Consider the following 17,847-nt stretch of genomic DNA (forward strand, 5'->3'; position numbering starts at 1 on the left):
GTGACAAAACCTCCCTCGTGCATAGTGCTTTATTAGTGCCTGGAGAAAAACAGAAACAAATGCAAGGTGTAGAAAATAATTTTCAAACTCTCATCACTTGACATGGCTTTTATTTTGGAGTGTGCTAAGACCTCCAGGGATCTGGTTGTGGCTTTCTGCTTCCTCCTTCCCTGTTGTGGCAACAGTATGAACATCCTTTAAGAAGTAAGCCAGTGAACTCCTTCTCAACTCTATTGAACACTCAAAGCAGGGATGTTGTATAGCCTGACTTCACTTTGATTCTGTTATGAAAATTGTTACATTATGTACTTGTGTTTTTCTCCTTCTCTCCTTTTGGTGAACAGTAGTTCAGAGGCAGCTTCTCCCCATTTCTTTGTGGTCTGTGAGGCAGTTCCTTTTGCATGGCAGTAACTGCAGTGGAATTAAGGTCATCCTTATGGTCCTCTTTGATTCCAGACTTTTCTTTCTAAAGGCTCTTGATTTTAACTTTTAAAGAGTTTTTGGACTTCCGATCTCCTCTAATATAACATTTCTTTGACTTAGATGCTGTTACTTTTGGCTGGTGACGCTGCTATTTCCCTGTTACCCTGCCGTCCTCAGTGATCAGATTACCATGTATTGCTTCTGAGTTCATTGGGAAACTCCGAAAACATGTATGGACCACTGTGTCATGGAGATTTGTGTTTTAGAGAAAGAGTCAAATATAAATCCAGATCTGTTATTCTCGTAAGACATTTCAGCAGCCGTACTGGTGGTGTTTTCCCTTCAACTTGCATATCTTGTGGCCTCTTCCATTTGGTGCAGAAACAGAAAGCACCATAGAGAGTGGAGGTATCTTGATAAGAAGTGAAACTTACTGGTAGTTTGGAGAGTTGTGTATTGTGGGAAATTTGAATATACATTTTGTAGAAGCACAGTATGTTACTACTATGGCAGATTTACTGAGAATGGAAAAGAAGATACAATTTGTAGTAAATCATTAAATAAATATATGCAGTGTGTTCTCTAGTAATAAAACTATGAAAAAATCGAGGTTTGACTTATTGCTCTCATTAAGAGTGAGTATGATTGATGTTTATTATTCACTGGGGTTTCTCCAATTCAATTCTGGCAGTTAGACTAGAACAATAATCCTTCTTTTGGATTGAGCCTGCTGTTCCTAATTTTCTTAAATTATTAGAAGAAAGTCTGCATATATTTAAATGAATTATGGGCAAGTCATGGCCAGTTATTCACTTAGTAAATCTGATTCATTTATCAAATCTCTGTATTGAGAACATGAATATTACAGCCTACCAAGTATGAATCAGAGGTAGTTTTCCTAACTCCCTGTCCCAAATCCCTCCGAATTTGCCATGATTACTTTAAAGAGGGCATAATAAAGCTTCTGTTGGAGAGCAAAGAATCTGACCTTATTTTAAGAATTCGACCTTATTTTAAGAATTCGGCATATTCGTCCAAAGTTGCAGAAAGGGACATTTTGTGCATTTAAAAACATTTCCCTGTTGACTTCTATTGTAACTTAAGTGTTATGATAATAACAAAAAGTTTGCATCCAGTACGTAATAAAAATCAGTCTTACTAACTTAAATGTTCAGTTCAAGGGACATTTTTAAATGTCTTTAGGCATTTAATTCTTTGGTAACATTGCAAGAAGATATTCAAATGGCAAGGTCAAATACATCAAAACGACAGTTAGTTCCTATTAGTCCTTAGTGACTTCTATACTTGTTCTCCTATACAAGTGAATTCTCTACTTGTAGCCAGCTGTTGCTTTGTGAGTTGCAGTCAGCTATGTCTGAGAACAAGAAACTCTTAGTTGTTAGACCACTATACATTAGATGATAAATTGCTGCACTGTAACAGAAATGAACAAGGATTTATAGGTGTTTAATTCATAATTTTTTCCTCCTTAATTCATAATGTTTTTCTCCATATTATCCTTGTGAATGATGACATAATTTAAAGATACACATTTTAAAGAGAAGTTATAAACCATTAGGGCCTACAGCAAGGCATCCTGGTGAACCTGGATCAATTTTAAGGCATTCTGTTGTGTAAATACAAACTAAGTTTTAAAATGAAAAGTTAGTACTTTGGATAAATTTGCCAATGAAAACTTGACAGTCAAAGAGATGTGAAAAAAATTTAAATCATGTTAAAAATAATTTGGACAATTCTGGAAGTCAGTTTTAATACATTGTTTTATTTATTGTGGCGAGAAATTTTATTTTAAAAGTTCAATCTGGTGAGTCTAAAGCTAAACTGGTCTAAAAATGCCTGCTTCTCTTCTAGGTTTATGACCCTTATTTCTTTCCATTGACTACATATTTCCATCTCAACTGATTTCAGCTGAACTAAACTTAACTATTTAAGCATTTGGATTAATGCATTATTCCAGGAGCTTGCCATTTTCTAGATATGGGCCATACATGGATTTCTATTCACACCCCCACTGTCCTCCCCAGTACCATTCCCCTCTCCCTGCATGCCTCCACCTAAAACAATGAAGAGTTAATTTTGGCATCACCAAATTATATGCTTGACTTTCAAAGAGAGCTGTTGATACATTCATAGAGTCACTGAATAATACTTGAAGATCTGTTTTTTAAAAAGTGCTGGAAGTTGGAAGAATAGCATACAGTGAATAATTTTTAAAAAAAAAAATTGAGGTAGATTCTGACAGTGAAAACTGGCAAGCTTGCCTTGATCTTTGGTGAAGATTCTAGATCTTATTACATAGATGTGAGCAACATAGGGAAGAAAAAGGAGTGAATGCTAGAAGCCAGTGTGGATTACTCACTTTAAATCTAGTTCTTTTCATTTTCTGAATAGAATTGCTACATAGACAAATACAGGGACTTCTTCAAATGTGTAGTGTGTTCTCAGAGCAACTTTGCTAGCAGGATGAGAAACTAGGAATTCTGAAGTAGTGTCTTTTGTTCTAAAGCAACACTACTCAAAGTATGATTTACATACCAGTTTCAGTCTAGTTTGTTGACTTTGATCAAATTGGTATTTAAGACTTTAAATTTGACTTTTAATTTCTGTCTTCACTCCTAGCAGAGCGGAGACGGTTAGACTAGGCGATCTGTTAGCTCTCTTCCTTACTCTGAATTTCTGATGCTTGAGGGTATTCTTATTCCTAATGGCTCTTTTTGGTTAACTTGTTATGGAGTGAAATGCTCAAATGTATAAGACAGATGAGTACCAGTGAGGTGGAAATATGTCAGTAGTCCCTATTTAGGTAACAAAACTCAACAGAATGGGTAGTGGTTCCTCTTTGAGTTACTTTTTCCTTTAGCAGAGTTGTGATGCCAAGTGAGCAGTGTGGTTCATTTATACTGTGCTTGTGAAAACAAACAGGCAAGCACACAGACAAACCAGGGATTACAGGATAACAAACACATCCTTTTCCACTGCCGGTGTCACAGTTATATGGGAATTGGGTATTATCAGTCTTGATCAGAAACCCAGGCTTAATAACTGGGGAGCAAAGATTGAAAACCTAGGTAGGAGTTTGTAAAAGCAGGACAAACCTAGAGGTTTTCCCCTAGACTAAGGGAATTTGACTACTGAATTAAAGGCCCTCCGAGACAGAGATTCTCAAAATACCTTTACCCTGGTCTCATGTGTGGGTAAGGCAGATCTTGTTGGAGGTAAGTAAATGATCCCGATTAAAGTTAGATAAAAGCAAAGTTATGTCTGGATCAGCGGTCTCAGTATTTTGGGAGCACATATACAAAAATTATGTGCATTTCTGTCCTCATTTCATGCATTTTATTCCACATCCCCATGAAGAACACCATCTATTTGGCTGACAGTGAATGTTCCTTTCCTTTTGCCCCCTTTTAGAGCACTGTGATAATTTAGTGTGATTCCTTCGAATGTTGAAAATGGATGCTGCTGGCTTTCTTTCCTTGCATATAGAATAATTTGATTCCCATTAGAATATCTTTGAGTTTCAGGATCATGCCTCGAAGAAGTAAATTCTATCCACAAAACAGCTGTGGTACATGTGGATCCAGTTCTCTCTTACCTTGTTGCTGCCTCTGTGTTCTTGAACACATTAATTCCTGGACAGACTTTTACCATAGTGCATGCCTCTTTGCAGAGCAGGAGCTGGGAGTCTTGACAAAAATCGCCATGACTGTCAGAGCAGGTGCTCCGTTAACAGGTCCAGGGAAGGGTCTGGTGCTTTTCTTTCTCTGGTTCCAGTTCCATTGCTGCCAGACTGGACTGCACTGTAGCAGTAATACTGTGAAGAAGTTGATAGTCCTCTGATGGGAGGTGTGTGGGGGTGGCACTGATGTCTGATGTCATAGGCCTTTACTAAGGTCATCCTCACTTGGGCTTGTTTTTACCTAGTCTCTCTCCACTTGGTTTTGGAAGAATCCATAGTTAACATAAATACTTTTTAAAAAGTATCCTTGAGGCATTGTGTTACCAGAAACAATGTGTTAATAAACAAATAAGACTAAATAGAGATGTGGGGGCTGCTGAACACTTGACAGTGCACATGTATGAAGGATATACCCTGTTGGTGAGCAACGTGCTTTTTCCAGTGTTGAATTTATTTGGTTTCCTTTTTAAATGGACTCAAAAGCTTTGTATTTTTGAAATGTTTTATAGTTGTGGTTTGATATAACCAAGTCATTTGGTGTTAGACTAGTGGACTTTTAAAATTGAATTTTTAAATTGAGTTGTGAGTCATTGGATAGTGGGTTCTATTTTAATGGAGGATATAAGGGAATAAATGAGAGGGAAAATATTTGATTCTGGCTCAAAGTGTATGTATAGTAAAAACAAACAGTTTCTCTTCTTAGCATTCTCTACCTAGTAGTACTACAAAATGAAGTTTGCCTGTTTCAGTTTTATGGAATAGTCAAATACAACATCAAAGGAATGTCATCCCTTCCAGGGAATTTTTTGTTTAGCCAAGTAGAACTCAAGATGAAGAGCGAGAGAGATGTTTATGGGGGTTGTTAATTCATTTTGGTGAGGGAGGGAACAGAGAAAATAGTGTCTTGAGGTTAGTTTTTTAAAAAATTTCACAATAACACAGATCAGTTTCACTATGTTTGCAAGCATACATTGTAAGTTAGGACATTCTAAGGGCAAAAAAGCAAAAACAAAACAAAGCTTAGGAAAAGAATGAAAGAAGTACTACCTCGATATTATGAATATAATAAACAAGTTTAATTTGAGATACAATGAGATGGGGCAGGGAATGCATTTTTTAGCATTGTTTTCCTTGACTTTGTCTCTTAAAAGTCTATAAGGATTTGGAAACTGATCACAAACAATGAATACGTACTTAGATAAAATGACTTTTGAATTGTTATATTTACAGTGATTCTAGTATAAATTAAAACAAAATGATAATTTATATTCATTCTATTAGCTTTGGAATAAAAATTTGCATGTTCTTTAAAAGTACATTCTATCAGACACAGGATATGCAAATAAAAACAATATACTTGGATTGCAATTTAAGTTGTTATTTTCATTTCTTTGACTAACTTTCATGCAAGATTTTAATTGGCCTTCAAATTAATATAAAATATTCTGAAAAAAGCCAAATTTTTAGATAGACCTGAAAGCAAGATGGAGAAATCTATGCTTATAATTCTTTGCCAGTTTGCCAGTTCCTCAAAGTGGATTTTACCTTGACTCTGAGACTCTGAGGCAATGAATATAACAATGGACGTATCACAACAGCTGTAGTGCTGCTGAATTTAAAAAGTAGACTGCTTCAGGAGATTTCTGCTACATTGTCATATTGTCCCTTCATTGAATTCTTAACCTATATACAGTTAATTACAGTATTTGAATATGGGTAAGAAAAATACCAGCATTTAAGTTCCGTATACTGTAGTTTTAGAAAATTACTTACAGCTCTTTCAGAAATGCTACTTAGGACTAGATGACAAGGTGCTATTAGTTTTTTAGTAAATTAGATGCTCTGTCTTTAAATTAGGCCTGAAAAATATTTGTAGCAGTAGTTTCACTTCAGCTGTCTAAAGGAAATAAAATATTTTGACTGCAGTTTGAGCAATTTGACAACCTCATATTAAATCCAGGAGTCATTCTGTATTTAATAGGTGTTAGTTTACTTTTGCATTGCAAAATATATTACTAACCGTGATGTTTGACACTTCCTCACGTACTTTGTTTTTCATATGTGCACCAGGAAATAATTATTGATCTGTGTCTAAATAGATGAGTTTTTCTATTAAGTCAACTCTGCATTTCAGCAACCATTTAATTGTGTTTTGCCTTAACATTTCAGTGAGAGGGTTTTGAACGAAGTAGAAGATTGGATTAGGAGGTGCTGTGAAGAACCTTAAATGACAGATGAATTTGACCATATTTTAAGGAAATTTAAGTATTAAGGAAATTTAATGTGTTGAAGTATTGAATCATAGGTGCCTACAAAATTTAATGGCCAGTGTGAGCCACAGTTGTATTCTTAACTTCAGCAAAGCCTTACTGAAATTTAATTGAAGTTACTTACTTAAAGCTTTACTTAAAAAATGATTTTGAAGTGGGTATTTTTCTCAGTAATAATCATGGGCCTCTACCCTTACAGTTCTATTTGTATTTTCCTTTGTTTATGTTATTTTTGTACCCTTTTTCTCCTCCACTAGATTATATGCTTATAAAGGCAGAGACCTATGTCTTGCTTGCCTTTGTATCCCTCAAAGAACCCAGCATAGCCTTTGTCAAAGAGAAGTAAATTAATATATTTTGTACCATATATCTAATATCACATGTTCCTGATTCTTCATAATGTCTGATATATAATTTCTTTTCACGATGACAGTTAAAATAGAAACAAAGATAGTGTAGGATCTTTAAAAATGTCTAACTTCATTCAAGTCCATAATCAATCTAGGTAACAGTAGCTCTTCGCACACTCTTGCTTGAAAACCATTGCAAGCTACTGATTGTATATTTTAGATTTTTATGATCATAATTGATATTAACAGACGTTTTTTGAGCACCTGCTGTGTAAGCTGTGTGTGTTTTCTCATCCCAGTTGTTTAGATTTGGCACAAACTTACGTTATAGTAACTTGGGTGTGACTCTTACTTGTATTCACTCAGAATTACACCAATGCCTGGTATGGAGTTAACAGTCATTGAGTAATTGAATGACTGACTGTGTGAATAAATACATGAATAAACAACTGAATACAGCTGAAGAAGCTTGGTAGAGAATAATTAATTGGCTAGGCTGGTGTGCAACCTTTAGGACTTGAGTTGTTTGTTGATTAAAGCCTTCAATTTGACTTCAGAGGTATGGGAAACTTAATTACTTTGAGAACTGTTTGTTAAATAATGGGTGCTAATGGCCTGATTTCTGTTAAGTGGTTGTTGGGGTAAGAGAGTCTTACTTCTACTTTTGGGGTGCCAGCTGTCTTAGCTTTCTTTTGGAGAGTTGAAGAGAAAGTGTTACTCGGCACTAAGTTATATGGACCTCACCTTCTACATCACGAGTAGTCTGTATATGCCTTCGGCAGCCTGTGGGATTGTCTGACTGCTTCTTGGAAGTCAGTATTGTGATTACTTGCTTTATACTGAGATACATTCTGAGAAAAGGCAGTGTAAAAGTGCATCAGTGCAATGGAAATTCATTTTGTGCAATAAAGTGGAACTTAGATTTCATGTTCCTTTGGGGCCAAACAACAAAAGCATGTCTACTTTCCAATTTAGGCATCTAAGATCTGATAACATACGGTGAGTTTAGGACACTGATTACTGTGAGGAGAGTAAGGTGGAGAAGATTAGACTGGGATCAATTGGCAGCTTTATCTCCTACAGCAGAGATAAGGATGTCTCTTGTTGGTTTTTAGGAGTGAATGCCGGGGAGATGAGCTTTGTGCCCTAGCAGTTCAGAACCGCAAATTTCAAAGTATTTTTAGGTTTCCTACACAAACCAAGCTGTTTTATCCCTTTGGCTTTTACTCATGCTCTTGCGTCTCTTTGGAACACACTTCATTTAGCCCCTTCTTTGCCTAATTAACTCATGGTTTATTATGTTAAGGAGTATTTTATTTGGGGAAGCTGTTCCTGCTACAGAATCCTGGGCAAAAATCTCTTCCTTGGCAAAGTAAAGAGCAGGATGATTCATTGGGGATGCAAGAAGAAAATATTAGATTTTTTTTTTTTAATAGAGATACTGGGGATTGAACCCAGGACCTCGTGCATGCTAAGTATGAGCTCTACCACTGAGCTATTACCTCCCCACCAAAAAACATTAGATTTTTTATTTACATATTCATCTTGAGAGAAAAAATGAGCTTTCTAATACTATATGGATTGACATTGGCATTCTCATTATCTCATATGTCAAGTGGACACTTGTTATGTACAATATAAGAAATACTCTGAGGAAGAGTGGGAGTCTGTGGAACCACAGAGGGGTTTAGTTTGTATCAGTATCCACACTTACTTAGTTGACTTTGAGCACACTGTCATATATTTCAGTTTGTTACATATACCTAGTTATCTTAAACATTGAAACGTTTGGTTTCCCTTGATAAACACATACTTAATTTGACTAAGTCTAAAGATAACTGTTTTCCCTGCCCTCCTCTTTACAGTATGAGACCCTTGGAACACTTTTAACTCTCTTCACTTTTCCAGCCCAAGTGTTACAATGTTCAGTATTTTAGTTTCTTATATATTTAAGCCTCCAACATCAGTTGTTACTCTGCCTCTTGGATTAGCAATGCTTATTATTTAAAAATATACCTGCACATATATTTACTTGCTGAAGTCTTTCTTGTGCCCCATTTTCTCCTGTTTGATTTAGTTTCCTCCCCAAATACCACTTTTAGTAGTTCTTTCAGTGAGGACATGATGGTAGTAAATATTGTATTTTTGCCTGAAAATATTTGACTTAAATGTTAGTTTGGTTGGATATGATGGTTGTCCTTGTTGGCCTGAGGATATTATCCCATGGCCTTTCAGCTTGTGCTGCTGCCAGTGTTTGTCTAATTGTCATCCTTCTGTAGTAGTTTGACTCTTCAGATTTTCTCTATAGGTGCACTGATTGGGATTCATACTTCCTATATTGAGGGATTTGTCAATACTGGAAAATTTTCAACATTATTTTCTTGTTTAAAGCTCCAGTTTAACATGTTGTCTTTTTATTTTGTTTTCCATGTCTTGTAATCTCCTTTTTGTACTTTCCATCCCTTTATCTCTGTGATGCCTTCCATTAATTCCTCAGATTTATCTTCTAATTCGTCACTACTACCTTCATCTGTATCTAACTTACTGTTTAGCCCAACCACTGAGGTTTAAATTTCAGTGCCCATTTTCATTCCAATAAGTTATATTTGATTCTTTCCTAAATCTGGCCTTAAAAATATACTTTTCTTATGTTTTTAGTTTCTTCTCATATGTTTAATAAATTTTAAACTTATTTATTTGAGCCTCTATCACATGATTCTATTATCCAAATTTCTTGGAAATATAAACTGCTGTATTTTATGTGTGGATTTTCTTCTTTATGTTGATTAGTTGTTTCCGTATATGTTTTATAATTTTGTATTCTGAAGTGATCTTCAGATTACCTTCCCCTGTAGAAATTCTGTGTGTTCTAGATTGCAGATATGTTCCTCCAGATCTGTTTTGTTTTTGTTTTGGTATTTGAGGTATCCTAGACTTGACTTAGGTTAATTTCTTGGTTTGGAGTTCTCAGACCAACCATGTCAATAAACTTTGATATGTTATTCATTTACTTTGTTCTGAATTGGGATGTTTGTACACCCTTAGTGTCATATTATTGAGATCTGGAAACTTTTATTTTAGCATTGGGAATTAAATTGTAATTTACTTGTGTTATGCCAGCTTATTGTGTGACATAAGATTTGAACAATCTGAATATAGTTTCTTTGTCATAGAAAATTACTGAAACTGGTGGATAGAAAAAAAATGAGGTTGTTTTGAAAAGTAGGAATGGTTTAGGCTAGCGATGCTCAAACTTTGTGGTTGCAGGAACTTTTGACACTCGTAGGCGTTATTGAGGGCCCCAAAGAGCTTTTGTTTCTGAGGCTTATTGATTGATATTTACTGTATTAGAAACTAACACAGAAAAAAAAAGATAAGGGGAAAAAGAAAACAGAAATTTTTATGATAGTTTAAAACAGCGCACTCTTTATATGTTAACATAAGTGCTTTTTATGTAAAATAAACTGTTTTCAAAAAAAGTAGAATGTGGCACTATTATATTTTTGCAATTTTCTTTAACGTCTGGCTAAATAAAACAAAGTTGTTGGCTAACAGTTTGTTTGCAACATATTTCATTGAAGCATATGAAGAAAATCTAGCCTCCCACATATTTGTACTTGGAAGAGGAAGAGTGTTGGAATAGCTCTACCAAATAATTTCATGCTGCGTTAGAACTCAACCACTGATAGTTTCTTGAAGATTAGTTGCAATGTAGAATATAAAACCGTATCAGTGAACTTTTTGTTCGTTACAATAGAATCTGTTGATCTATCTTGCACCCTGAAAAGACCTTTTATTTATTATTTTCTAACCTCATACTTAGTTTATTTGAAAAATACTTGTTTTCTTAGTTATGCAGATCTTCCAAGTAGTGACCCATTTCATTTTATAGTATTACCCTTGCCCCCAGTTTGTTAATATCACCACCATTCTCATTAAGAGAAGTCTTTAAGTATTGGGAAACTATCCAGTGCACAGTGGATACAAGTTTTCTAAAACTGTTTTTCTCTTGAAGGTTTGATTTTTATCAGTGGCAATAAATAGTTGGTTTCCTTGAAATAATTTGTGTTCGTTTTTGATGAAGTGTTGCAAATGCTCAAGATTCAAAAACCATTTTCAATGCCCTCTAGCCAGACAGTACCAGAAACCTTTAAAGGTTCACCTGTAGTTGAACAAGTTGGGCTTATTTCTTGTGGCAGTAAGGGAGAATGCTTCCTGGAGAACCATGGAGTGTCTCAATAAGAATTTGTCAGAAAGGATTTATTATAGGCTTGTGTTAGATGATTCAAGAGAGAGTTGAAAGAAGGGGACTTTGCTCTGGATTAGATGCTATGGGGATGTAGAGGTGATTCTATACTTGGATATCTGAAGCCTAATATTTAAGAGGCAGGAATAAATTCAAGTTAAAGGTTTAATTGGTAAAGAAGGAGCAATCTAAATAGCCAGGAATAGGGGGCGTTTAGTCATTTTGTGGTTTGTGGTTCACCTGACTCATAAGAGTGATTTTTTTTTTTTTTTGATCCATCTTGGTCCCAGTGGCCTTATCTGATGCTGATGTTCAGTTTAACAGGAGAACATCAAGACTTAGCTGTGAGGGTTACATCTTAGTCACATCAAGTCTCCATTGATAGTAACAGACACATTTCTATCTGTAAGGCTGATTTTGTAGTTTGTCAGTTGTTCTTTCAAGGAATAATGATGTGTATACAAACAGTGTCTAGTTCGGTTTGCAGCTCAGTCTCACAAGTGCTTTTCCTCAAGATAACCATCATATTTCACTATGCAGTAGAGGTGCTTTATGCTCACTTCCCATTTGGTCATGCAGAATATTAAAAAGATTTGTTGTAGGTGCTGAATGAAGTCCCCTCAAAAGATATGTCCACATCCTAATTCCCAGAATCTGTGAATGTTACTTGAGTTGTAAAAAGGGTCTTTGCAAATGTAATTAAGTTAAAGATCTTGAGATCACTTGGGATTTTCCAAATGGGGCCTAAATCCAATGCTAAGTGTCTGTATGGAAGAGAGACACAGACCTAAGAGAAGGCAAAACATTTGGAGAAGAGGAGGAGGCAATGTGTGATCTTACAGACAAGAGATTAGAGTGATGTGGCTACAAGCCAAGGAACACCTGGAGCCAGAAGAAACTGGGAGAGGCAAGGAATGAATTCTTCCCTAGAATCTCTGGAAAGAGTGTGGCTTTGCTGAGATTTTGGATTTCTGACTTCCGGAACTCCGGGAGAATAAATGCCTGTTTTAAGCCACCAAATAACCATTTGTGGCAACCTCAGGAAACAAATGCACTTGTACTTAAGGGTTGAGATTTAATAAAATCAATAATTTTTACTGGTTTATAAATGGCATTTGTAAGTGGAACTTACATCTTCTATTACAGAGAGTGTGTGGAGCTGGAGAATACAATGATGCTAGTATAGTTTGTTGCCAAAGCCTTGATTGGTGCTGATGCACTGGCATTTTTATCCACTCTTGCTCTTGTGTGGCAATTGAAAATGTCAATACGGTGGAACACAGTATGATGAAAATACATTTTCAGACTTTCTGAAAGGGTATTGGTGGGGGTGTGTGTCTGTGGACCACACTTTGGGAACCATAGGCTTAGGATACCTGACCTAATTGCAGAATCCAGAGAGAAAATGAACTTTCTTCTTTGAGACTCTTAGGGCACAGGATGTTGCAGCCATGAAATTCTTTTTCATTGCCGACTCTGATGCAAACTATGGCATATTGCCTTGACACATAATAGTTCTGTTGAATCATAACATTTCTACTGTTATGAACCTCATTGTACTAATGTCAATGAGCAGGGAAGAATGATTTATCTCTTCTCCCCAGAAAGTGGATCTTTTACTTGTGACAGAAACCAGCTTAACCCCAGCTTTCTCTTCTGCCCCCTTAATGGCTGTTCATTTCAGAGATATAACCTGTCAAATCAGCAACACTTTGTTGGGGTCTTGTCTTTTGACGAAGTCTGTTTGTCCACCTGAATTTTTTACGTAACAGTTCTTTTGGAACCATTAAGTTTTTAAAACATTTTATGTTTTCTTCTTCTTCTACCAAATTATATCTCGGAGATCTGTGAGCCTTTTCTCTCTTCTCCGTGCTTCCTAACCTTTGTGCACAGATGTGCTCACAGACACTCACTCAAATGCATCTTTCACTTTGTTATCTAGCTGTTCATCTCTCAGTCTTTTCCTGGACCCTGGTTCCATCCCCGCAGAATTACAAATACTGATTTCCTTAGCTGTTAAAGGTTTGGCATTAGTTTAGTTTATTTATAGCCAAACTGAGGAGGGCAGAATACAGTAAGGGTAATTCATTTATATTTTAGAGTTGCCTATAAAAAGGAATTTTAAACTTACTAATATTTAAAAACTGATCATATATTTTTATTTAATTGTTTTGGAATGTCCCATAGCACTGAGAAGGGAGACTCAGCCCTGAAACTGTTAGTTGGGAGTGTGAGTATTGGGCCTGGAGAAACATGAAAGAAGATATTTTGCTTAAATTAGACGAGGGAGAAAGTACTTGCTCCCAGACGCAGAGAGGATGCTGGGTTGGGGAAGGTACCAAAGCTACAGAGCAAGGGCAGTCGCTTAGTGGGTGATGGAGTAAAGTTATTCTCATGGAAAAGTGCGCAGCCAAAGCAAACTACTCCCATGTAAGCAATTAAGGAGAGTCTGTGTAAGTACCTAGTAATGCTAGTCTTTTTCATTGGCTTGGGACTCGCTGACAACCCGAGACAAGCCAGGGTGTTGTCATATTTATATCTAGTAGGTGTGGTATCTGGTAGGAATCAATGCTCTAATTCAGTAGATGGGAGTGGATTTGCCTTAGTTTACCACATGTGGTGGGGTGAGAGTCACTTGTCTGTTGGCAGTGTGACTGGTCTGGCGTATTGTGGGCACTGCCCTGTGCAGGCACTTGGTTTGCATTTTTCTTCACACTGGTGAGTTATTTACCATCATTCATCCACTTAACGTAATATAAAATTTTGTTAATATCTGCTGTCTCCTGTTGTCTTCTCTCTCTCTTGGCCTGTGGGGGTTTATGCTTATATTTTGTATGCTTTTTAATTAATTCATTTCTGGAGGGAACAGAAGGGGTACGCTCATTCCGATGCCTGTAACTGGAAATCTCAGCTTTGATTGACCACCAAGACTCGCATTATACTTTGGGCATTATCTTTTCCTTCAATTCTTGGAACCCATGCCTGGTTACACTAGAAACTGTTATTTCTCATTCTTCCCCGCTACCCCCAAGCCCATGCCTCCAAGAGTCTTTCTTACATTGTGTTTGCTCCCTCAGCCAAGAAAATTTGTGAGCTTTCCTATTTATAGTTTGTATTACAGAAAAATACAGACAAATGAAATGTGCTGTTCCATACTGGTCCTGGTATGTTTTGAGGGAGGATTTGTGTTTGGATTGTCTCCTCTTCAGTGAGAATCACACATTGCACACTGTTAGAGGTCACTGCCTTCTCTGATCAGCATTGCGCTTGCCAGAGTAGAAGACACCCGCACTTCTATGACTGCATGTCTGGCACCTGCTGACCCTCGGTCATTTCTTACTGCTGTTCTCACATGTTTGCTTTCAGTGAAAGAGCTCAGAACCACGTGGCTTGATAAGTGACATAGAGCACAGTGAAATGTTTTCAAAACCTTATTCAGAATTAGACATTGGCTCATTTATACGGTTGGTATTGCCAAACGCATCCGATTCTGAAAGAACTGAAATAAATGTGAAAGCTGTCTTTAGCTCATTAGTGAAATGAAAGAAACATTGTGAATATGAGGGTGAGTTGTCATGGGAAATTAAATGGGAATGAAAAATGTTAATAATCTTAAATTGGTTTTGCCAGGCATACAGTTTTTAAATGTGTCAGGTTACACTGGCAGATGGATGCGATGAAGACTTTGACCTTCACAGGGAAACACACAGCTCATTTGACAATTGAGTGAATGTATGAACAAAAAAGTGAGTGAGATACTGTCTTTTTAATTCAGGGATTGATGACCAGCTAACTGAAAAGAATAAAAGGGAGAAATGAGTGCTAAGTCTTGGAACCTGAGCCAAATTGTGGAAACACTTGCGTTTTCCAGTTTAGCTCAGCATCTCAAAATAATGCCTAGTGATCTTGGTTTGCTCATGAAGCAGGCTGTCCCAAGGAATGGATTGCCTTTTATTACTTCCCTGCCCAAATACTGTTTAAAATATATATAACTGTGACATCAAAAAAATTGACATGATTTTAAAAGTACTCACATGCTCTATTTCAGTTTTTGTCATTTTGTCAACATAAATAATCCTGCATACTTACAGTTTTAGTACAGTATCGTAAAATTTTTTTATTTTACGTTTTTAGAGGTATAGTTTATATGCAATACAGGCACAGATTTTAGCAGGTTCCCTTGTGATCTTTCTTGCCCCCTGTCCTCTTCCAGCACAACTACTGCTATTCATTCAACTAACTTACTAGCTTTGTCCATTTTAGGACTTCAAATGAACATCGTCATATAGTATATACTCTATTATGCCTGGTTTCTTTTGTTCAGCATAATGTTTAAAAAATTTGTGTTGTTGGATGTATGCGTAGCTGTTTCATTTTCAGTGCTGAGTTATATTTCATTGTGTGACTATAGTACAATTTGTTTATCTGTTCACTTGTTGATGGACATTTGGGTTATTTCTGCTTTTTGGCTAGTGTGAATAAAATTGTGATCAGTCATGTACAAATCTTTTAAGGACATTTGTGTTCATATCTGTTGGGTAAATGCCTAGGAATGGAATTGCTGGGTAGATGTATGTTTAATAAAGCAGTGATTCTTAACTGTCTTCTTTTTCCTTAAAAGTTATATATATGATATTCATATTAGTTGTACAGTGTTTCATTCTTTTGGAGCACCATTCTAATGTTGGCTATTTGGCTGTTTCTGATTTTAGCTGTGAAAAGCTGCAGAGATATCTTTATGAGTCTATATTTTGGTTTTGTTGATTTATTTACTCAGGATAAATTTGGAGTAGAATTCCTAGGTTAAAGAGATTAGAGGAAATAAAGTCTTTGGAGGGAGATGTGAAGTGAGTTCACGTTCTGTTACACTACTTATTAGCTGTGAGGCTGTGGCAAGTTAACCTGTTTGAGCCTCATTTTCATCTTATGTGACAAAGTAAGAAAATCTGTCCATCGTGGTTGTTTGAGCATTAAATTATATGGCTTAGAGGAAGCACTGGGAAAGGAGAGGTTACTCAATGGTAGATGAGTAGATGAAGATTTTGTTGATAGCTAGTGACGTGTTTTGCCATCTTGCTTTCCAAAAGTAAAACGTCAGTTTACACTTGGATTGCTTTCTTTTAGTAGATCTTCTGTGTACCTAGTGACACGAGTACAAATAGCAGAGCACAGGACAGGGTAGCTGAAGTTAAAGATGGAAGAATAGACTGTAATACTACCATGTTCATATTTGATGCTGAATCACTCTCCCAAAGATATAGCTGTCTTGTTCTCCTGATTTTGTGCCTCAAAAGGAAGTCCATTTGAGGTGACTTACAGGAGTGGTTTCTGGACACTTTTTTTCTCCCCTTCCGTGCTTTGGTTTAGGTCTAGTGTGTTTGTTTAGGCCAGCAAACTGTATTATCTAGTTTGTTTCCAGTATAGCTGTCCTTTGAATAATCTAAGAAGCTCTGTATTGGAGGTCTTTATCAAGTGCTAATTGGATCTGTAATTTTCCCAGTTTACCACATCTTCCATAAATATACTTGTCTTATCTCTGCGTCCCAAGGTATGCTGTTTTATTACAATGCATTGAAGTAACATATTCTTAGTATTCTGTTCAAGTATTTTATTAACGTAGATGCCTGGGGTATATTGTTGCAAAATGTTTCTGTTATTGACAACTTACTCTCTTTTTATTTGGATAGGGCAGTAACTAAAGGTACTTAATTTACATAAGCCTATTAAATGAAATTCTCAAGAGGAAGGAAAATAATTTAAAATGCAGTTTACAACGTTGGTGACAGCTGATTCACTTTCAGACAAGCTCATTTATTGGAATTGGATTGAATGAAAAAAACATTCCAGTTTCATAACATTATTGTTTGTGATATATACCAAATGGCCTTCATGGTATTGAGCTGCATGGGGAGATTAGCTCCATTCCTATTGATCCTCTTCTCTTCTCTCTTGCCCTCAGAGGGTAAAAGAAGAAAGAGGGTTTCCATTTTGTTTTCCAGAATGTTCTATCAATTTATAGTTGAAATGGCTTTCCTTTAAAAGGGGAGCAGAGAGTCTGAGCTTTAGTTATCAGAGGTTCTGATAGTGTAGTTCAAGTTGCAGACCAAAGAATCATCTCTCCCGATTGTTTGTTGCCTTTCTTGGATGAATAATTCGTAGACTTTTTTTCCCCCCTCCTGATAGAAATAAAATTAACAAGAGAGTATGAATAGGACAACTGCATTGCTCTATTTTTAATATCTCTTCAAAAGTTTTAAAAAGTTGCTTCTGTAACTTCATAATGATTTTGCTTCCATTGGCCATTGGGCATTAAGAGCACAGCCATCAGAAGAGATTATTCTCACATATCCCTCTTTGACCTTCTCAAAGGTGCATTTTCTCCTTGAGAAAGCCACTGGCAAATTCAGCTAATGCAGAACATGGAGTTCATTTGTTTAAAGGGGTGCAGCCTCAGGGCACAAATACAACACACCAGCTCTTCCAATTAATTTCTGACAAGCTCAGGTGATGACTTTTGTTATGCTGGATTGTATATGGTATGGATGTGAGCGTTGGTTACCTTAGAAACCGTCTTTTTTCTTAGATTTCTGCTTAGGAGTTGTGATTCTTGCAGGCAATTCTGCAGATTTGAATTTGGAGGTAGAGGACTCAGCCACATTCTTCAGAGAAAGCACAAGCCTAGAATTCTTCTCCCATTAAATTCATCTGCAGTCATTTTTGAAAAACTTCCTGGATATGGTTAAAATTTGTATGGTCAGTTTTTTCCTCATCTGCAATTAAATACTAGTTAGACTATTTCTAAATCACAAATTCTGTAATTTGATTTTCCCAGGATGACTTTTGCTTCTGTTCAGTTCA

General features: G+C 36.3%; 1 protein-coding gene across 1 annotated transcript in view; it reads left to right on the forward strand.

The window, feature by feature from the left end:
* DDX10 (DEAD-box helicase 10) overlaps window positions 1-17,847 on the forward strand; it is a 214,275-nt gene that overhangs the window by 71,556 nt on the left and 124,872 nt on the right. The window lies entirely within an intron of this gene.

Source organism: Camelus bactrianus, chromosome 33 (genome assembly GCF_048773025.1).
Source record: "Camelus bactrianus isolate YW-2024 breed Bactrian camel chromosome 33, ASM4877302v1, whole genome shotgun sequence".
In the NCBI taxonomy this organism is placed as follows: Eukaryota; Metazoa; Chordata; class Mammalia; order Artiodactyla; family Camelidae; genus Camelus; species Camelus bactrianus.